Genomic DNA, 22,733 nt, shown 5'->3' with positions numbered 1-22,733 from the left:
GTGTTTTTAGTAGAGATGGGGTTTCACCATGTTGGCCAGGCTGGTCTTGAACTCCTGGCCTCAAGTGATTCATCTGCCTCACCCTCCCAAAGTGCTGGGATTACAGGTGTGAGCCACCATGCCCAGCCAGGAGGTTTTCTCTCCAGTCTTATGTACCCATGCCACTGCAGTGACAGCACAGCTCTGCAACTGGCCTGGCCTCAGGACAGAGTGCAGAGAGAAAAGAAAGGGGGGAAAAGGAAAAAGAATGGGAATTACTCCAATGCTTTCTGGCTCACAGGGCCCTTTTTCCTTGTCCTGTGGCCGGAAAGAGGAGGTTTCTCCCAGTTTTTGCTAGCTGCATTAACCATACACCTCCAGCAATGTGATCTACCTTCAGGTCAAAGCTGGGAGGTAAAGGAGACAGACAAACAAACAAAACCAAAGCAAAGCAAAGCAAAAAACAAAGAAACTCACCATCATACTCGTCATTCTTTTTTTTTTTTTTTTTTTGAGACAGAGTCTTGCTTAGTCACCCAGGCTGGAGTGCAGTGGCGCAATCTCGGCTCACTGAAACCTCTGCCTCCTGGGTTCAAGCAATTCTCCTGCCTCAGCCTCCTGAGTAGCTGGGAATACAGGCACACACCGCCACGCCTGGCTAATTTTTGTGTTTTTAGTGGAGACAGGGTTTCAGTGTGTTGGTCAGGCTGATCTCAAACTCCTGACCTCGTGATCCGTCCGCCCCAGCCTCCCAAAGTGCTGAGATTACAGGCATGAGCCACTGCTCTCAGCCCCTAGTCATTCTTTAAATTTGATCTTTCTTTCCCAATCCACCTGCTATTATTTACTTTTTATAGCTCTCAGTAGTTGCTTTTTATATTCCTCAGAATTGTTGTTGTAATTAATGGAAGATATAGGCTGTGGTAAACCTACTCCATTTTAGCCAGCACTGGAAGTACTTAGACTGCTAAATTATAACATTTGCTGGTCTTATCACTTGTCTGCCCTCTGGCATTGGAACCCTCTTAGAAAGATTATCAATTCCCATTGTGGCAACTTCTCCCCACTGCCACAGTTGTTTGTGCTCTAGAGGACTCTGATACTGCTCCTTTTAGAAACTGAGCAACCAATAGGTCCATGTCTCACACCCCTGTTATCCTTGGTCAGGTTCCGGTCGGACACCTCGCTGGTCATCTATCTCTAAGACTCTCATGTCCATAAGCCTTGAAGCTGTCTCTTCATGTCCCACACTTCTATTTCTTGATTTACTCTAAACTGTTCCATTTTGCCCTCTGTGAACACACTCCCCACATTCTAGCCTCTTCTCCTGATGTTTTCTTTTTTACCCTCTTGTCTTGACTAAAACCTGGTTCTTATCCTGAGGACACTTATTCCTCTGCATTCTTCCCAAGAAGAGGGCGCTTCATTTCCCACTTCCTTGCACAGTTTTGTCCTTTCTCCTTCTTGCCTCAATGGAAAGATACGTTTATCTCCCTTTCTAAAGTGAGGCCCCTCTGTTTGTGCACTTGATTCCATCCTTTGTCCATCTCCTCAGTTCTAGCCAATGCAATAAAATAAGAAATTAAAACAAGAGCAAAAAATATTTAAAAGGAGACAAAATTGTTCTTATTATAAAACATAATGCAAATATAATGATTTACCTAGAAATTCAAGAAAATCAGCTGAAAACCAATGGAACATATAATGAATTTATTGAAATATTAAATTGTCCCCAAAGCACTAATATTTACAAGTCAGATCAATTTAATAGAATTGCCCTGACTCCTCTCCTGGTATGCACTCTGCCTTTACTGTATACTAAATTTATATTCATACTTGAGGGGAAGAACTATTTAACAAAAGATACTATAATTGGGAACTTTCATTAACAATTTTTTGTTTTGTTTTGTTTTTGAGACGGAGTCTTGCTCTGTCGCCAGGCTAGAGTGCAATGGTGCAATCTTGACTCACTGCAATCTCCGCCTCCTGGGTTCAAGTGATTCTCCTGCCTCAGCCTCCTGAGAAGCTGGGACTACAGGCGTGCACCACCATGCCCAGCTAATTTTTGTATTTTTAGTGGAGGTGGGGTTTCACCATGTTGGCCAGGATGATCTCGATCTCTTGACCTCGTGATCTGCCCCCCTCATCCTCCCAAAGTGCTGGGATTACAGGTGTGAGCCACCACGCCTGGCCAAAAATTTTTAAAATTAAGTTACATTCCTACTTCATACCTTATACCATATACTGAAATAAATTCAGATGAATTAAATAATTAATGTAAAAGATAAACCCAAACCAAACTAAACAAAAAGAATGGATTTTTTTTTTTCTGCAAAGGTAGAAACTACAAAGCAAAACATAAGTAGAGTAACTACATAAAAATGGTAAATGTCTGTCTATCAAAAAAATGCAATATCATACGGTGTATATAGGAACTCTGAATTATGTTGGCAACTTTTCTATGAGTCTAAAATTCCTCCAAAACAAAAAATCATAAGCACACTTTCACATACACTCACATACACAATATCTATAAATATTACAAAATTTATCCTTTCCACTTCTGGAGTTTATCTTCCAGATATACTTGCACATGTGCAAAATGGCTATTTTGGTAACTTCTCCAGGCTCCACCCTTGCCAGATTATTTGAAATGGCAAAAACTGTATAAAATCCAAATGACAATTACAAAGGACTGATAAAATATTATGGTATGTTCATATAATGGAATACCATCCAGTTGTTTAAATTACAAAGAAACATCAAAGAACTAAAAATAGAACTACCATTTGATCTAGCATTCTCACTACTGGGTATCTACCCAGAGAAAAAGAAGTCATTATACAAAAAAGATACTTGCAGACCCATGTTTATAGCAGCACAATTCACAATTGCAAAAATGTGGAACAAACCCAAATGCCCATCAATCAATGAGTAGATAAAGAAACTGTGATACACACACACACACACACACACGCGCACGCGCACACACAATGGAATACAACTCAGCCATAAAAAAGAATAAATTAATGGCATTCATAGCAGCCTGGTTGGACTGGAGACTATTATTCTAAGTGAAGTAACTCAGGAATGGAAAACCAAACATCGTATGTTCTCACTCATAAGTGGAAGCTAAACTATGAGGATACAAAGACATAAGAATGACACAGTGGAATCTGCGGACTCGGGGAAATGGTAGGAAGAGGGCGAGAGATAAAAGACTACAAATTGGCCGGGCGCGGTGGCTCAAGCCTGTAATCCTAGCACTTTGGGAAGCTGAGACGGGCGGATCACGAGGTCAGGAGATGGAGACCATCCTGGCGAACACGGTGAAACCCCGTCTCTACTAAAAAAATACAAAAAACTAGCTGGGCGAGGTGGCGGGCGCCTGTAGTCCCAGCTACTCGGGAGGCTGAGGCAGGAGCATGGTGTAAACCCGGGAGGCGGAGCTTGCAGTGAGCCGAGATCACGTCACTGCACTCCAGCCTGGGCAACAGAGCGAGACTCTGTCTCAAAAAAAAAAAAAAAAAAGGCTACAAATTGCATTCAGTGTATACTGCTCGGGTGATGGGCACACCAAAATCTCACAAATCATCGCTAAAGAACTTACCCATGTAACCAAACATCACCTGTTCCCCAATAACCTATGGAAATGAAAATAAATTAATGAATCACAAGGAAACATCTGATACAGAAAGATGTCAAACACACCTGTTTTTTAAGTAAAAAGAATTACTAAATTTTTTTTAAACTAAAAAACTCAGACACAGAACCCTCGCAACAATGGCTAGGGGAGGTTAGGATAGCAATGGTGGTGAAGGTAAGGTGTGGAAGGGATACCGTGCATATATATATATATATAAGTCAATTCTAAAGTTAGGTCTGTGACTTTTGAGTCATGTGAATGCAGTATGCAGTATCTTTTTTTTTTTTTTTTTTAAAGAAACAGGGTCTCACTATGTTGCCGAGGCTGGCCTTGAACTCCTTGGCTCAAGTGATCCTTCTGCCCCAGCCTCCCAAAACACTGGGATTATAGACGTAAGCTACCAAAGCTGGCTGCAAAATCTATTTTAATACTTAAATTTAAAAACAAGCTCTTTCCCCAACAAAATCCTCCAAAGTGCCATGAACAGCACTGAAGGCAAACAGAGTGGGGCTGTCATGGCAGAACTTCAGGCATCTGTCAAAACCACGCATGGAAGAGATTCTTTTTAAGTCCTGGGACTTTCCCTTAGCACTCAGAACCTCTGATTATATCAACAACCATTTAGTCAGCCTTCCTGAAGGCTCTGTTTTCACTTTTGCACCAGGCTGGTTATTCCACATGCCATCAAGACTGGAAATCCCAGGAAAGGAAAATAAATTTTCCTCCTCTCCAAGTGTTGCAGAGGAGGGCTCCTACAGTGAGCCTGCTGGCTACTTCTCTCCACTGCTCGGGAAAACACCCACAATATAAGTAGTCAGGAGTGGGATTTCCAGCTGTCCAGATGCAGTTACGTCCTCTTGGTGAACTCCGTAAATACAGTCATCTGCACACACGCCCATGTTTCCCAGGAATAACCATCTGGCGTTGTGATGTACAACAGAGCCTGAATATTTGCAACAAACCAGTCTTTCTTTGGCTTAATCTCCTTCTCAAAACTTTGGGTATTCCAACTCCTCACTCCTTCCTTTTATACTTCAGAGTTCCTGGGGTCTCCTATGGGCTCAGGAATGGCCATCTGGATTTGTCCATCTTGTCCTCCTCTGTGGTCTGATCTTATCAAGCAGCTTCCACTGTCTCTACAGTAATCCCCTCCCCAGAACCCTGCACTGTTGCTGGGGCCCAATAGGAGGAGTTGCCAGTAGTCTCTGCATTTCTGTGGCCTTTTGACATCTCCATTCTGTACTCCAACAAGTAAATGCTAAAGTGTGGAAACTGCCTTCTGCCTTCACAACCTTTCCTTGTGACAGGACTGCAAAGCTTTGAGCCCTGCCATGAGCACCGAGACTCCTGGCAATCCTAGGCCCCCAGCAGCAGTCACTGGAGACTGGCAGAGAGAATATTCCTAATGCACGCCTTGCTGTATTTAAAATGACCTTGCCCCACTGGTTCTAGCCATTTCCCCCAAATAGTGCTGTGATCCTCAGCCTCACCATGCCCTTGACCCTGATGAGTTCCTTTTTTATCCATTTACCTTTCCGGTGAGTAAAGGGGAGGCTTTCATTAGGGAAGGGTTAAGAGTCTTGGTCTTGGGAACTGGGAGTCAAGAAGGCATTAAAAAGCTTCCAGGATTGTCTGGACATCACTGGATTTACAGTGAGAACACAACTTAGGCCTTTCTTCTGATATTTCTCTACACACACATGCACATAAACAACACACACACGCACAAAGCATGCAACAATCGTACACTTATGGAACTGGCAGAAAGGCAAACAGCCTCAAACAGCTTTAGTAACAATCATGGGGTGAACTCATCCCTGACATCTCTAATATCTTTCTCATTTTTCCCCTCCTTACTGCATATCTCTAGATTTAAGACTTAATTGAGGCATGTGGGCAGCCAAAGCAGGCTAATCATTTGATGTCTTTTAAAACTAATGTTCTTCAAATTTTTTTTTTCAGTGTCTATTTAGGGGAGTGGCTGATGGCTGTATGAAGTGGGGGACTCAGAGAATCAAAGAAGAAGAATGGCAGTGGCAAGAGTAGTCCCCTGACTATTTAACATCCTCAGCCATCCAGCTCTCACCTAAACCTGCTTTTACCCAGCCTTGCCCTTTTAAAGGAAGTCAAGTGGCCATTTGTTGTTATTTGAGCATGTGTTTTTGGGGTTTCCTGCTCACTCCAATAGAATTATCAGAGTTTTATTTCCAGTTACATCCTTGAAAGAAATATGGGCACATGCTATCACACAATTATCCATTTGATTATGTTTCTAGTAACATTTTAGTGGCTCTTATAGATGGGCAGTCTAGACAGCTATCAATATTTCCTTCTTCTCAATCTAGTCTTGGCTCTTTGTGATCTCATTCTTGCATCGTGGATTGGGTTTCTCTCTCCCTACTGTGTAGAAGACCCTTACTTAATTGCTACTTCCTTAGTGATGCCTTTCCCAGGAACGAAACTCCATGGTGACTCTGTGTTGCTCTGAGCTCTGACAGCCCTTCTCATGAGTGCTAACTGTCATTTGTTTTCCATCTGTCCATCCATTCCACAGACAGTGACTACAACCTGGATTGCTGCTGGGCTCTGAAGATACTAAAAACAATGAGGCAGTGTGTCTACCTTCAAGAGGTTTATAGTCTATAATCTGTGCTATACTGTAATGATTTCTGTGGCTGCATTTGATATTTCTAGCTAAACTGAGGCTTGAAATCATGGACCTTACCTTTTCTTTCTTCAGGCAGTGTTGCAAAGCTGGGTTCCCCGGAAGCAGAGGCTGCAATGGTTCATGTGCAGGAGGTTTGGGGATCAACCCTTAAAGAAGTGGGGACCCACGTTTGGGTGAGGGAAAACTTGAGCTGTGATGCAGGCCCAGCAGAAGCCATCACCAACCCTGTGGGGAGTCCTCAAACTAGGATGACCCTTCAGAGCCATCCTAAGTTGGGAATAACTGGTTTATCCTAAGTTGGGGGTAACAGGGACCATTTCATATGTAGCTTTTCAAAAATTCACACTGAATGGAAATCCAGTCCAATGGGGCTCGCTTCTTGATGGCTGTAGTATGGGGTAATAATGGTCTGAAAGTGCTGCTTCTTAGCCTCTCATTCACTCTAAGTCTACTCAGCTATAACAGGTGCACCTTCAGAGGAATCTGTGTGCACACCACTCAGCTTTCTATCTGGGGCTTCTCAGCTCCAGAGAACAGCTGCAGTCACATTCCTGAATTCACATTTGGAAACCTCCTGTATGCTCTGTTCGCGGCAGGTCAGAAAATCCACTTGTCAAGTCTGGGATGTTGGAATTATGTAATATTTTCTGCAACGGAATTTCTTAGTATTATCCCTAATATTACTATAATAATCTCCATTATTGTCTCTATTCTCTGCCTACTTAGACCATACTCATTTGTTAAGGTCCAACTAAACTGCACTTTAATCAAATAACACTGAGCAACTACTGGGTGAATAGAACAAGAAGGTGGAGGAAGTTTGAATTTGCTCATCCTCATTAAAGTGGGTCGTCCATCCTCTTCTGCTGTCTGATATCAGTGCTTCTGATTCCCAGGCCTTTGGACTCAGACCAAGACTTACACTACTTACAAGGCCCAGACCCTCGCCAAGTTCTCAGGCCTTCAGACTTGACTTGGGCTTAAACCATTGGCTCCCTGGGTTCTTGGGCATTTGTCCTTGGATTGGAAATACACCAACTGCTTTCCTGGGCCCCCAGCTTGCAGATTACAGATCATGGAACTTCTCAATCTCCATAATTGTGTAAGTCAATCCTTCATAATAAATCTATTCTGTATATCTCTCTATATCCCGTTGGTTCTGTTTCTTTAGAGCACTCTGACTAATACAGATATCTTTTGTCTTAGCTTAGACTGCCATAACAAAATGCCATAGACCAGGTAGCTTAAACAACAGACATGTATTTCTTACAGTTCTGGAGGCTGGGAAGTCCAAGATGAAGGTGCTGACAGATTTTGTTCCTAATGAGGGTTCCTTTTCTCTGGTCTGTAGACAGCTGCTTCTCACTGTGTTCTCACATGGCCAAGAAGTGAGGGGAAAGAGTGAGCGAGTGAGCTCTGGTCTTTCTTTCTCTTCTTATGTTAGAACACTTTGGTTTCTTCTTCCCCTTCTTAGGTTAGAACAGTAAGCCCTTCGAGGGGCCTGCTGCATTTTGTATGTGTCCCCTCCAAAATTCAGACAAGGCTAATGTAATAGTCTGGGGTCTTTGAAAGATGATTAGGCCATGAGAGCTTATCCCTCATGAATTAGGTACCCTTATAAAAGCCTTGATGGGGGAATTCTCCCCTTTTACCTTCCTGTCTTTGGGCATGTGAGGACACAGTGTTCCCCCTCTTCAGAGGATAGAGTGTTCAAGGCGTCATTTTGGGAGCAGAGACCAAGCCTTTGCCAGACAACAAACTTACTGATGCTTTAATCTTGGCCTTCCCAGTCTCTAGAACTGTAAGAAAACACATTTCTACTCTTTATAAATAACACAGTCTCAGGTATTTTGTCAGAGAAGCATAAGTGCACTAAGACAGGGCCCCACCTTCATGACCTCACCTAAATCTAATCATCTCCCCAAGGCCCTGCCTCCTAAGACCATCACATTGGGGCATAAGGCTTGAACATATGGACTTTGAAGGGACGCAAAGATTCTTTCCGTAATACCTTAAAGCTCTTTTCTGCCTTATATCAACACTTGCTGGAAGGAGCCAGGCAGCAGAGATGATGGTTCTGGGGACTGTTATGGTTTCCTCTACGCACTCTCTCCTTTACAAAGAGCCCTAAACAGAATGATTAAAATTAATCCCCATCTTAAGTGTACCTCTTAATTGTACCAGAACACACTTGAAAATGGGCAAGTCTTCTCCCTGGAATGTACGTTTTGGATTAGGATCAGTTTTAGACATGTCATTTCTTTAGCTAAAGTGAAGAGAAAACAAATTTTTATTTAATCTTCCATAAGATCTTTCCTCAGTGTCTTTTACTTCTCCTGCCATTAGATTCTTACCTTGATTGAAAAGCCATATTAAGTGCAAGGCAAATTCTTTACTTCTTTGCACAGAGATTAACCACCTCTGGGTGATGGGAGCGTTAAGTGATTTAGCTTTGTCACTAGTAGATGTGTGACGTTAGAAAAGTTGTTATCCTTTCTGGGTCTCAGTCCCTCAGCTCTGCAATTACAGGCCATCTTCATTATTGGGTACAACTTGTACGTAAAATTGAGAACACAGCCCAGATTAAAAAGGATGGTTAGTGGCTAAAAAAAAGAGAGAATGAATAACATCTGGTACTTGATAGCACAACAGGGTGAATACAATCAATAATAATTTGATTGCACGTTTGATAATAACTAAAAGCATAATTGGATTGTTTGTAACACAAAGTGTAAATTCTTTTTTTTTTTTTTTTTTTTTTTGAGGCAGAGTCTCACTCTGTCGCCGGGGCTGGAGTGCAGTGGCCGGATCTCAGCTCACTGCAAGCTCCGCCTCCCGGGCTTACGCCATTCTCCTGCCTCAGCCTCCCCAGTAGCTGGGACTACAGGCGCCCGCCACTTCGCCCGGCTAGTTTTTTTTTTTGTATTTTTAGTAGAGACGGGGTTTCACCGTGTTAGCCAGGATGGTCTCGATCTCCTGACCTCGTGATCCGCCCGTCTCGGCCTCCCAAAGTGCTGGGATTACAGGCTTGAGCCACCGCGCCCGGCCATGTGTAAATTCTTGAGGGGATGGATACCCCATCTTCCATGACGTGATTATTACTGATTGCATGCGTATGTCAAAATATCTCATATGTGCCGTAAATATATACACCAACTAAGTATCCGCAAGAATAGAAAACAAAAAGATAAAAAAAGTAATAAAGCAAAGGAGACTGTATTTTGAAGAGTCGTAAAATAAGTTCTTATTTTGAATATAAAAATATATTTAAATTAAAACTGTTTTTTCTTAGAATGAACAAAGAATAGCATACGTATTCATTATTTTTTGGGGGGTGTGATTTTTCTGGCAAAAGTATATGCTGGCATTATACAGTAGCCTCCAGTTCTTGTTTGAGTTTCATACTCCAGTGATGATCATTTTTTGAAAAATATTTGAGAACTTCATCAATTTTCCCAAGGGCCTCTCCTAATTCCAGGATATCAGCCCATTCTTCTTTGAAGTAACTTATGTCACCATCCTTGCAATTTTCTCTTCTTCCATTGACTGTTTTATTTCTAGCAGCCCTTCATTCATCAACAGCTTTGCATGTGATCGCACAGTGCTTCAACATCAGTGTGATTGGCTTTATGGATTCTTTTCATAAGATATTCAATTTTATTTTAAAAGTAATTGACATCGTGTTGATGTTTATTATGATTAGGGAATGACTGACCAACAAAGATGCTGACTCAAAGGGTGAAACTAAACACCAGTGCTGAGTGAGGTGGCATGTTTGAGAGGGTACAAATTTTAAAAAGTGAAAATTCATTTAGTGAACATTTTCATATTAAAAACGCATTGGCTTCCTTACTTAGCTTCTTAGCTTGGACACTTGGATGGTGAGGATCTTTTTTAGTGGGTGGACTGAATAAAAGCTCCAGTGCCTTCCAATCCTTTTATTCCAGGTTTTAGGATCCGAAGCACATTACGGCCATACTCCTTCAATGGAATTGGTTAACACAAAGTGGGAGTGGTATGGATAGCAGATCTAATTTTTTTTAACCAAAAAGTATTAAATATTAACTGTTTATCATTTTAAAAAGATATACCTACGAGCAAGCTGCACCTACTTGAAGATAAACTCCTTGAGAAGGTTTTCCATCTTGGGAAATCCAGAGGCAAGAACATGGAAGTTCCTGATATAGAAACACTCAACAAATGTCAGTTGACTGCTCACAAACATAGAAGCCTGCTATAGAGAGATTCTTTCATTAATTAACTCTGTTGCCTTGATAATCTGTTCACCTCTCAGAATCTCAACTGGACAATGAAGAAATGGGGCTGTTTCATCTCCAAGACTCATGTGCAGCTCTAACATTCTATGATTCCATTTCATCCTAGGTATTTCAAGAGAACCACTTTTTAACACATTTTCTAGAATTCCAGAGTAAGTCATAATAGTTGTGATTTGGAAAGAATATAAGATTCATTCCTAGGCCAGTGAATTAGCCACATTAGAGTGGACATTTATTCATTTGTTTATTCATTTTTGTACCTTGATTTTGAGTGATGACAATATATTTAAACTGCATGGAATTTGATTTTCAAAACTGGAAACCACAGGTGTAAATGGGAAGCTCCTGACCATGATAGATTCTTGTGCCTGGAACAAAAAGCACACCATCTCACCAAAAGAGAACACTGCACAGTCTATAGGTGGTAACGCTTTTCACTTACTGTGGGGGATTTGTTCTGCACAAATAGAATGCACATTTTAACAATTTATCAGCACAAATATGCATGACTGCTTGCTTTTCTTAGCCTGTCATTTGTTCTGGGGGAACGATGAGGACTTGATTGGCTGGGGTGTTTTAGTATCTGCTCAAGTTTTCAGGGCCAATGTCGAGTTTGTTTTGGCCAAGACTCTGCATTCGTGTTAGGCCATAACTAAGCGAGGGTATGATAGTATTAAAGCTTCACAAAGCCCTCACCTCCCCATAACCCAGCTGGTTTGAGGGTTTAGTTGCATCACGGTTCATGGCCTGAGAAGCCTTGTCACCCACCTGGTCAGTGAGTATTACTAGAATCAGGAACATTTCCTCAATGCTTATCATTCAACCAGCAGGTCACTGGAATAGAGGGTTTTGTTTTCTGGACAGTGTCTCATACTTTGGATATAGGACCTGGAGGCGAACATTCTACAGGCTCTGTTTTCTTCTTTGTAAGTCCTCCATTTGGCACACGTGATCTCACTTCGCTTCCTAACAACTTCAAACGTGTGGTCTTGTCTACCCCCACCAGGATTTAAAAAGCCTCCAGAGTAGGAACTGTGTTTTCTACCCAAGTACTGTACCCAATTAACGCGTCTAAAGTATACACAAATGGTCTCATTGCAGTGGTGGAAATGTCAGTACTGTTTTCTTATTTTTTTTTAAAATTTTCCAAGATTAAAAATGTATTTTATTATTATATTTATACTAAGACAAACTAAGTAGATGCAATGGCTTTGTTGTTCTGTTGAATTCTATTATTTTGCCCCTGCTCCCAGCTCACATAGCCCCATGTTAGCTGTAATAAGAGGTATGCAACAATCTTGGCCTTTTCCAGAATTTTATAGAAGAGTTAATCACAAATTAATACTCTCTTTTTTTCCATTTGAAAATGTTTTGTTGTTGGAAAGCATCCAATGAAAACATTCTTTTGGAAGTGTCTGAATCCTTGAATCCCCGATTCACATTTCTTAAGATATTTTTAAGCACCTAATTGCCTGTGGGAAACTGCAAAAAATAATTGCAAAGATACCTTCTACCGAGACACTAAAAATATGTAATCTAAGACAATCACGGGGTTGTGAACATAGAAGGAGAAAAGAGAAAATAAATGTAAATGTTAAACCAATTCTGTAAACTGTTGATGTCAAATATGAGTCAGAATTCAGAAAAATTTTGAGAGAGGGGAGCAACAGCATTTTGAGAAAAGAATAGGGATGAGGGTTGTGGAAGTTTGCTATCTACCCTTCACGAGATCAAAGAGAAGCCATCAGATCTTTTCAGGATAATCAGGATCATCTTTGAGAATTTGTGGGGTTTTAGAAATTATTTTAATTATGTAGAGAGAAGATTAGTAAATTTTTCAGAGAAAAAGGATGGCATCCATGTATATAACACAACTTTGAAGAAGACACAGGGATCCCTACCTCAATAATAATTCAAGTCCTCCTTGAGCTGCACAATGCTTTGAGATCATTCATTTGACTGACACTAGTTAAGCATCACCAGAGAGAGCTGGTTGAGCAATTAGTTGAGCACTATGCATGGGCCCTAGGCACTTTGGTCTTTAACCTAGACTATGTTCATGTGAGGGTAGTATCTTAGTCTCATGATACAGATGACTATGATTGTATGAAAGTTATAGAGAAGTACATGACCTGGTCTCAAGGAGCTTCTGTATAGTCAATAACAGAACATTTACACATATGAAATAGCTGCTAGGTAAAAGATACTATAGCAAACATCAGTTTTTCAGAACTGTCAGATTGAGTCATTCTGGAGAGTTCAGTTTTCTGGACATCTGAGAGACTGTCTCTTAAAACATAAGATCGTAGCATTAATAAAATTTGCAGTTGTACTTAGCTCCGATACAGTAGTTCACTGAGGACCTATTGAAGTATGTACATAAGATAATTTATTTTCTACACTAGAATTATTTGTATTTTATCATACCTGTATTTTATGATTTTTCTATCTCCTCCCTTGTAATTGGTTTGTGAATGTACCTTTTAATTTGCTGATAATTATCTATCATGGGCTTAAGAACAAACTAATCTTGTAGGTTTGGATATAAAATTCCCAACAGATTAACTCTAAGTAAGTCCAAGGGTTTCTCCTTTTAGGCAAATGCTCACCCTGGTAGGTAGGCTTTTCAGAATCCTTTCTTCCTTCCTGTTTTAAAGTTGATTTTTGGATCCTAGATTGTACTCTAGAGAATTAAGAAATCAAGAGACCTGATTGCTAGATGGATGCAGTATTGTACTAAACTGAATATCACTGATCCCTAAAATATTACAGGCACAGTTTTTGAAGTTATGTGTGAAATTTTGAGACAGACAATTTTGAGCAGCAATGTGAGAGAAGGGCAGCAGGTGTGGAGGAGTGTTTCCTCTGGAAAGTAAGGAATCAGATTTTATTGCAAATGCTTTAGGGATTATTGATCTTCATCTATGAAGGATGACGTTGAAGCCAAGAGCGGTTAAGCTGGTTGTTTACTTCTTCAATCTCACGCAAAACCAATTCTAAAGACCTGGTCTTTTGACTCCTAAGTCCTGTACTTGATGTATTTATCATCACTGATAAATGAATAGATGTTTCTGAATTGAACCAAGGAAAGTATGTCAGGAGAGCCAGATTTAAACATTTATTTACATGACAAAAGAAGGAAAGGAAGGAGAGAAATGCCACCATCACAACCAAAGTCTCCTTCACTCCCCCTCTCTACTGAGGAAGCTGAAGGCCCTCATGCTCTGGTCTTCTCTTGTAGACGCTCCATTGAGAAAGTCAATTACTAACTCCTATTTCTGGCACTGGCAGGCTAGAGCATTTGACCAGCCATCCAGAGCTGATATTGTGCTAAGGTATCACCAGGCTAACAAAGGAAGGGAAAAGCGGATCTACAGAACGAAGATGGTTGTGGAAGCTACTTTTGCCATGAGGGCATTTGGGCCAAAAATTATTTAAAAAATCAACTTTAAAGGTATAATTTATGACCAATGGAAATCACCCATTTTAAGCATTCAGTTTCATAAATTTTGACAAATGTCACAAAACTACTTTTATTCTCAAGAATTGTAATATTTCCATTAACCCCCAAGGTTTTCTTGTCCTCTTTTGTAGCCAGTCTTCTTCCTCCATCACAGGCCCAGACAGTCATTGATCTGCTTCTTGCCACTCAAGTGTTGCCTTTTCTAGAATTTCACATAAATGGAACCATACAATATGGAATCTATGGTTTCTTTTATTAATGTGTTAATAAGGTGAATGATATAAATTGATTTTCAAAGGCAAAAATAACATTGCCTTCCTAGGATAAACCACACTTGGTCATAATGGATTGTTATCCTTAAACTGATGGATTTGATTTGTGAATATTTTAAAATAATATTTATTTATATTGAGGAAGGATATTGGTCTGCAGTGTCCTTTTCTTGTAATGTGTCTTTGGTTTTGATAGCAGGGTAATGCTGGCCCCATAGCATTTGAATTAGGAAGTATTTCCTCCTCTTCTGTTTTCTGGAAGACTTTATGTAGACTTGGGTTTATTTCCTCCTTAAGTATTTTTGTGGAATTCATTAAAATATCCTGAGTCTGTTTTTTTTTTTTTTCTTTTGGAATGGTTTCTGATAATGAATTACATGTATTTAATAGATGTAAGGCTATTCATGTTATGATGAATGCTATAGTGTTAAAAGCTAGATTTTGTTGTATTACTTTCAAGAGTGTTGGGCCTCAGCTTGTAATCCCAGCACTTTGGGAGGCCCAGGTGGGTGGATCACTTGAGGTCAGGAGTTCGAGACTAGTCTGGCCAACATGGCGAAACCCTGTCTCTACTAAAAATACAAAAATTAGCCAGGTATGGTGGTGCATGCCTGTGGTCTCAGCTACTCGGGAGGCTCAGACATGAGAATTGCTTGAACCCAAGAGGAGGAGGTTGCAGTGAGCCAAGATCATGCCACTGCACTCCGGGCTGGGTGACAGAGCAAGATTCTGTCTTAAAAAAAAAAAAAGGTGTTGGGCCTTCATTGAAGTTACGTTTCTTATAGATGAGTTTGACACTTTTGAGGCTTGCTTTTGGGCTTTTTTTAGGGTGGGGGTTCAGTGTAGTTTTTGTTCTAGGATTAATTTATCCTTACTACTAAAGCATGATTCTTCTAAAGACTACCCAGTACCTAGTGGTGTACTGGTAAGTGTTTAACAACTGGTTCTCTGGGAAAAAATAAAAACCTATTTGTAACATTTGCTGACTTTCTATCATGGCCAGTCTCCATCTACCAATGTGACATCAAACAACTCTCAAAATTCCTGAAAGCTTAGCAATCAGCTGTCTCAAACAGGGACAAACCTGCCCCAGGACATCACTGCCAATGCCTACATTGTATGAGGTCTCTCCTCCCTGTCTGCCCTGTCTGGTCAAAACATGAAATGTTCCTAGCTTTTCATAAACTCTGGAAATTGTTTCATCTGCTTCTGGTGGTTCCTTCTGCAGCCTCATGGAGTTTTACTCCACATGTGTGCAACTAAGGGAGCAGCCATAGGCTCAAGTAGAAACCTCTGAATACCCGCAGGGCGCTATTCTAACATCTGACGTCTTCACCATTCTAACATCTGAATATGGTTGTCCAATATCTAAAAAACGGTTGTCCAATATCTGAAAGCAGTTGTCCAATATCTGAAAACGGTTGTCTAACATCTGCAAGCGATTTTCCCATACCTAAAAACGGTTGTCCAGTATCGGAAAATGGTTGTCCAGTATCTGAAAATGGTTGTCCAGTGTCTGAAAACAGTTGTCCAATATCTGAAACAGTTGTTTCACGTGTTTGGTCCAGTATTCTGATTATTTTTGGTAGAAAGCCAATTCCTATTGCAGTTAATCTTCAATTTGGGCAGATTTAAACTTTGGTATTAGCTGGGCGTGGTGGCTCATGACTGTAATCCCAGCAATTTGGGAGGCCGAGGTGGGTGGATCACCCGAGGTCAGAAGTTCGAGACCAGCGTAGCCAACATAGTGAAATGCCGTCTCTACTAAAAATACAAAAAATTAGCTGGACATGGTGGCAGGCACCCGTAATCCCAGCTACCAGGGAGTCTGAGGCAGGAGAATCGCTTGAACCCTGGAGGCGGAGGTTGCAGTGAGCCGAGATGACACAAGTGCACTCCAGCCTGGGCAACAAGGTCAAGGTCTCAAAACAAGGTCACTCCGTCTCAAAAATAAATAAATGAGTAAATAAATAAAAATAAATAGGCCGGGCGCGGTGGCTGAAGCCTGTAATCCCAGCACTTTGGGCGGCCGAGACGGGCGGATCACGAGGTCAGGAGACCATCCTGGCTAACACGGTGAAACCCCGTCTCTACTAAAAAATACAAAAAACTAGCCGGGCGAGGTGGCGGCGCCTGTAGTCCCAGCTAATCGGGAGGCTGAGGCAGGAGAATGGCGTGAACCCGGGAGGCAGAGCTTGCCGTGAGCTGAGATCCGGCCACTGCACTCCAGCCTGGGCAACAGAGCGAGACTCCGTCTCAAAAAAAAAATAATAATAAAATAAATAAATAAACTTTGGTATTGATGACCTCACTTCGATAGGTTACCAAAGACAGGTTAACAAGGAAAGCAAGACTATCCAGTGTCTCCTACCTTCTATCCTTCTATCTTTGTCAGGGACAATGATCTTCCTACATAAACTTTAAGAGGAATTAAAATTAAAGAAGAGGAGGAAATATGAGATACCTTCTCTTAATGACTGCAGATCTTCTAGCCTAAAAGATGACGTCATGTGCCACGTAGAAAACCTGTGGCTGAAAGTGTCCAGCTCTTGTTGCTGGTGATATTTGAAGGACCATAGACAATGAGAGTGGTATCAGAAGTTTAGAGATAGACAGCTGTGGTTCTAGATTTTGAAACAATGAAGAAGATATGTTGATCCCATTCTAGACCAATGAAGTTGACATTGAACTTAGAAAGGTTCTAAAGTATTAGGCTCTGAGTAAATTATTAGAGGAATTATTCCTGAGAACCTAATAAAGGAATTATCCATACTAGGCATCAGCTTATGACCAAAGACATAAGTCATATCAGGCTGAATATATGTGTAATGTCTGTCACACGGTAGAAACTCAGAAGATACTGATAAAATGGGTGAATAAATGAATAACCAAATTCCTTTCTTTTGATGGACTACAAAATTCATAGTTCAGGAAAGTGCAGCAGAGAGTATACCTGGCTTTTGACAAAACACTGGATAATTCAGTAAACAACCTCTCTGAAGAAGCTGTTATGGTCTATTAGACCATAACAGAATGGTTCAGTGGATCACCTGTAGTGGACCAGCCATTCTGCCAGTTTCAGAAGATGCGAACAGAACTAGTACATGGTCCATACCATTTAGATTTAGACTTAGATCTAGAAACTACTAATATCAATATGATGTGGTTGATATGGTAGAAGAATGCAGAGGCTGCACTGAGAACTCAAACAATAGGCAAAGAGGCACCTGGGTCAACTTGAGGAGTTACAGGAACACTTTTTAGAGGAGGTGACCCCTAAACTGAGACTTGAACGGTGATGACCATGTGTGTAGTATTCATTCTGCTATTTACTTCTTCCTGAGTGGATTTCAATTTTGGTGCTTTACATTTTAAGTTCTGTATCATGTTGGGTAGTTTTTTCCTTCATGTCTGCTCCAACCACTTTATCTTGTGGAAATTCCTTCCCGATTTGGGTATTAACGTACCAATCAGCATGCAGTTTTCATTTTCATACTTTTCTGAATCTCTTCGGACATTTTAACGGAAATTGAGAGAGACAGAATCAGAGACTTAGCAATTGCTCAGCAATCCCCCTTAGTAGGGGAGTCACTTGACCTCAGAAGCTCAAGACCAACCTGGGTAGCACAGTGAGACTTGTCTCTACAAAAATAATTTTAAAAAAATCATGGCCGGGCGCGGTGGCTCAAGCCTGTAATCCCAGCACTTTGGGAGGCCGAGACGGGCGGATCGCGAGGTCAGGAGATCGAGACCATCCTGGCTAACACGGTGAAACCCCGTCGCTACTAAAAAATACAAAAAACGAGCCGGGCGAGGTGGCGGCGCCTGTAGTCCCGGCTACTCGGGAGGCTGAGGCAGGAGAATGGCTTGAACCCGGGAGGCGGAGCTTGCAGTGAGCTGAGATGCGGCCACTACACTCCAGCCTGGGCGACAGAGCGGGACTCCGTCTCAAAAAAAAAAAAAAAAAAAAAAAAAAATCTTCAGGTATGGTGGCACACACCTGTACTCCTAGCTACTTGGGAGGCTGAGGAAGGAGCATCACTTGAGCCCAGGAGTTTGAGGTTGCAGTGAGCTATGATGGTGCCATGCACGCCCAGCCTGGGCAACAGAGCAAGAGCCTGTCTCTGGAAAAAAGAAAGATGACAGTGCTCACAGGACTTGGATTCTCTGAGATAGTTCTTTCATGGTTTGGATATCTGTGTCAGCATGAGATCATTAAAAACAAGCAAAAGAATCTTAAAAAAAAAAAAAAAAAAGAAGAAAACATGATCTCCAGTCTTGTCACCACCAATGACCCCTTCTATTTTTTCCTTTGCATAAATCAGGCTTTATGAGATATCTTATAAATAAATAATATTTAATAATTAATAAGAATTGATTTGAGACACATACCATTGCAAAGCAGAGTTTCTGGCTAGCATAAAATATCTGGTTGGAATTCATAAAATTTAGCTAAAAGCAAAAAGTCTTAATAAGCATTTCTTGGGAACTTACTATCTGTCAGGCACTACCCTAAGTGCCTTCCCTGCATCAAATCAGGTGAGCCTCAGAAGCAACCTATGCAGTAGGTACTGTTATCACCCCTATTTTACTGATGAGGAAACTGAGGTTCAGGGAGGTTGAGGAAACTGAGGTTCAGGGAGGTTGAGTAAACTGGACAAGGTTTCACAGCTGGTGAATTGTGATGCTGAATTGAAATTCAGACAGTCTGGCTCCAGACTCTTAACTTTGTAATGCACAATTGACCCTTTGAATTAGACCTTGTTGTGGTTTGAGTGCAAATGAATAATTTCTGATACTTTCTGAAACAATAAAAATAGCACACAGACATCAATTACTACCTTTGGGGGTACCCAAGTAGAAGCCTCTGTTCTAAAACTAGAATACTGATTTGTGTCCTGAGCCCTGCCTTGAATGAATGTTACATACTCCCCATCATTATTAGAGAGCCCAAGGATTGCTAAGACATTATCAGATACAACCATGATATATTAATTGGCAATACATAGAGATGGGGCAGTGCTGTATAGCAGGCTTGTAACCCAACCAGAGTTTCATTTTTAAAAGCTGGGCCTATTGAAAGAGAAACACCTCTTCCAATAGACTATTATCCTGCAAATATGTATTTAGGGACATTTGAAATTGTTCTATTTACCTAATCATCTCTAATGGCTACTTTGGATCTATGACAGCTGTATGTGTAAATATGGCTCTTAGATCTTTCTCAATGTATGATACTGGTCCAATAGACCATAACAACTTCTTCAGGGAACAGGATTTCCTTGAAGCAGAATCTATGGAGTATCAAACAGGGCTCACAGTGCTTTAGGAGTTGCTTCCGAGGTCATTTCAGAATGCTCTTCTCAGAACTCCTTGTCAAAAATTATTAGGACATTTGGGTATATACCACTAAGATCTGAATATCAATAAACGTGAAAGCCAAACATAGATTTTTTTTTTTTTAAATGAGAACAGTCAGGATGATTCTTCATGGGCAATAAACAGATAATAGGCAAGGAGAAGTAATTAAAAAAGAGTTTGTGCAGCCAAACCAAATATATTAAGCAACAAAACTATGATAATAATACTGGTTACTATATAGTAAAGTAGAAATTGCTGATTTTAGACAGAGGGAACACAGATATTATTCCAATATATTCTAGCATATTGAGAAATGATTAACTTGACTGGTGAAGTTCACCCCTCACTGTGATATAACAGGACATGAATAATTGCCTCTCCTCAGCTGTGCCTATGGGACTATGGCATAGCTTACAAGACCCTGCTCAACTATTATATTAGTTTCCTGTGGTTGCTGTAACAGAGTATTACAAACTGGGTGGCTAAAAACAACAGAAATGTATTCTATTGCCATTCTGGGAGCCAGGAGTCAGAAATCAAGGTGTCCACAGGGCTGTCCACACTCCTCTAAAACCTGTATGAGAGTCTGGGCCTGTGGCTCACGCCTACAATCCCAGCATTTTGGGAGGCCAAGGTGGGTGGGTGACTTGAGGTCAGGAGTTTGAGACCAGCCTGGACAACAGGGTAAAACTTCTACTAAAAATATAAAAATTAGCTGGGCGTGGTGGTGAGCACCTGTAGTCCCAGCTAATCAGGAGGCTAAGGCAGGAGAATTGCCTGAACCTGGGAAGTGGAGGTTGCAGTGAGCCGAGATCATGCCACTGCACTCCAGTCTGGGCAACAGAGTGAGACTCCATTACAAAGCAAAAAACAAAAAACAAACCAACAAACCCTGTATTGGAGGATCCCTGCAGCCTTTTCCTAGCTTCTGGTGATTTGCTGGTCACCCGTTACCTTTCTTGGTTTGCAGGTGCACAGTTTAAGTCTCTCTTCCTTTTATCCTCTGTCATTCTTAGCGTGTATGTCTTCGCTTGGCATTCTCTTCCTTGTCTCTCTCTTTCCCCTTCGGTAAGGACAGCAATCACATTGGATTAAACACCCACCTAAATCCAGTAGGGTTTTATCTTAACTACATCTGCAGGACCCTATTTTCCAAATAAGGTTGCCTTCTGAGGTACTGGGGGTTGAGTCTTTAACATATCTTTTTGGGAGTCATATGTAATCTGAAACAGCCCCCATCCCTTCAATATCACCCTTCACTCTGCCTTTGTGTAGTTGGCAGGTTTCTAGCCTCCGACTTGTGCCTGCACCGTCCTGACCCTTACTATAGGCCACCTGATACTGTCATCTGTTCTGCACTGTGTCATCTGCTCTATGTCTTGCCTCTCTGATTGTACTGTAACTCTTTGGTAAAGAATTCTTACTCAAACTTATTTCTCACAAAGCGCTTAAAACAGTGATTTGATATCAATAGCACCTTCTACTCTTAGAGCAACTTTATACTTTTAAAAATTCTTGCACCTACATTATCTGGCATGCTTCTTTCAACCTTCCTGTGTGGTAGATTGGATTGATGGTATTATCCTAATTTTATGTCAAAGGGGATTAAGATCCAGAGAGGCGAGGTGACATGCCAAAATACTGAGACAGGTGGCTTGGGCTAGTCTCAGCACCTTGTAGTGAAAAACTTCTTCTTAATCTCATTCTGTATAATTTGATTTGTAATGAACCAAGAGTCCTTCTGGGAAAACAAAACAAAACAAAGCAACATAAAACTCCTTACTCTCAAGGCGAAGCGCCTGCAATGAATGACAGGAGGGAGGGGAAAATGGCTGAATCTAAAGTCTGTCTTTTATGTGAGTGCAAGCAGGCTGGAAGAAAGTTGCAAAACCACACAGCCTTCCTGTTTCCTCAATCAAGCCTTGCTTTTTTCCTCCAGCATAGCAATGAAAAACCTTGACTTTTCTTAAATTTCTGACCCCATGACCTATTCCCACAGTCTGAGATGGCTGTTTCTCCGCCTTTGTTTTTTTTTTTTTTTTTCCCTAATAAAAAGTATCCAGTGTAAACTCCTTCAACATCCTTCCACCTACCTGAAAAAAGTCTAGAAGTGGGGAGGAGAGGAGAAAGGGTGAGTGTGAATGGGGACAGAAGTTAACGGCATCTGACTAAAGGTCAGTTGACTAGAGCTGCATTAGCTGGAAGGACTGTGCAGCCTCTTTGGGCACAGCCGTAGAGGGTCCCTAGCCCCAGGGAGCTGCACGGGGATAGGAGGCAGCCTGCTTTGAGCACGAAGGTGGCAGAGGAAGAAGCCCCTGTTTGAGAAGAAGCTCTTATGCTGTGAACATCTCTTTCCACTTTTCCACTTCTTTCTGTCTTTACTGGGACTCATCGAGGAGAACTTGGAAAATCGTAATTAGCTTGGAGAAGATAAAAGAGGTCCTCCTTGGTGGGAGGGTGAGGAGAGCGATGGAGAGGGAGAATGAGACTTTAGACAGGGAGGGAGAGGAGGAGGAGGTGGAGGAGGAGGAGGAGGAGGAGAGAGAGAGAGAGAGAGAGAGAGACTGACCGCTGGCACACAGAGTAAAAGACATAGATAGTACTAAGGAGAAAAACTTAGCAGCTTTTCTCTGACCATGATAAGCTGCTAGTTACAATGTGAGGTGATGTTTGCCACTCCAAAAGGATGTATTGTAACCAGGCTTTTATACTGTGAATTCTCTCCTTGGTACTTTTGCTTCCAGACTTTCTCTCTATTCCTATAGGCTGAGTACCATCTAGGAGGGACTGGGAAGGTGGTTTCACAATTAAATTGAGAGAGGAGAAGGGGGGAGAGTGAGAGAGATCATATCAACAATCACGGAAAACCTTAAGTTGAAAGGCACTCTAAGTTTAGACATACAATCTGTTTGCATAAATGAGGAATGCAAAGAAAATTTGGGGACAGATTCTTCGAGAGTGTATGACAAGCAAAGCTGTGGTTTGGGCTCTTAGAAGAATGCTAAAACCTCAAATGAAAAGCCAAGCAGAAGAAGAGCAAGGTTTGCATGCAAGATATTTCTATCTG

The 22,733-nt window shown here is 41.3% G+C and overlaps 1 pseudogene; it reads right to left on the bottom strand.

Moving 5' to 3' along the window:
* Nucleotides 1-22,733, bottom strand: part of LOC108537216 (protein FAM60A-like) — a 61,868-nt pseudogene that overhangs the window by 27,494 nt on the left and 11,641 nt on the right.

This window comes from Rhinopithecus bieti, unplaced genomic scaffold, assembly GCF_001698545.2.
Source record: "Rhinopithecus bieti isolate Rb0 unplaced genomic scaffold, ASM169854v2 scaffold_315, whole genome shotgun sequence".
Classification (NCBI taxonomy): Eukaryota; Metazoa; Chordata; class Mammalia; order Primates; family Cercopithecidae; genus Rhinopithecus; species Rhinopithecus bieti.
The sequence above is the reverse complement of the archived record's forward strand: the minus strand, read 5'-3'. Positions and strand labels throughout refer to the sequence as shown.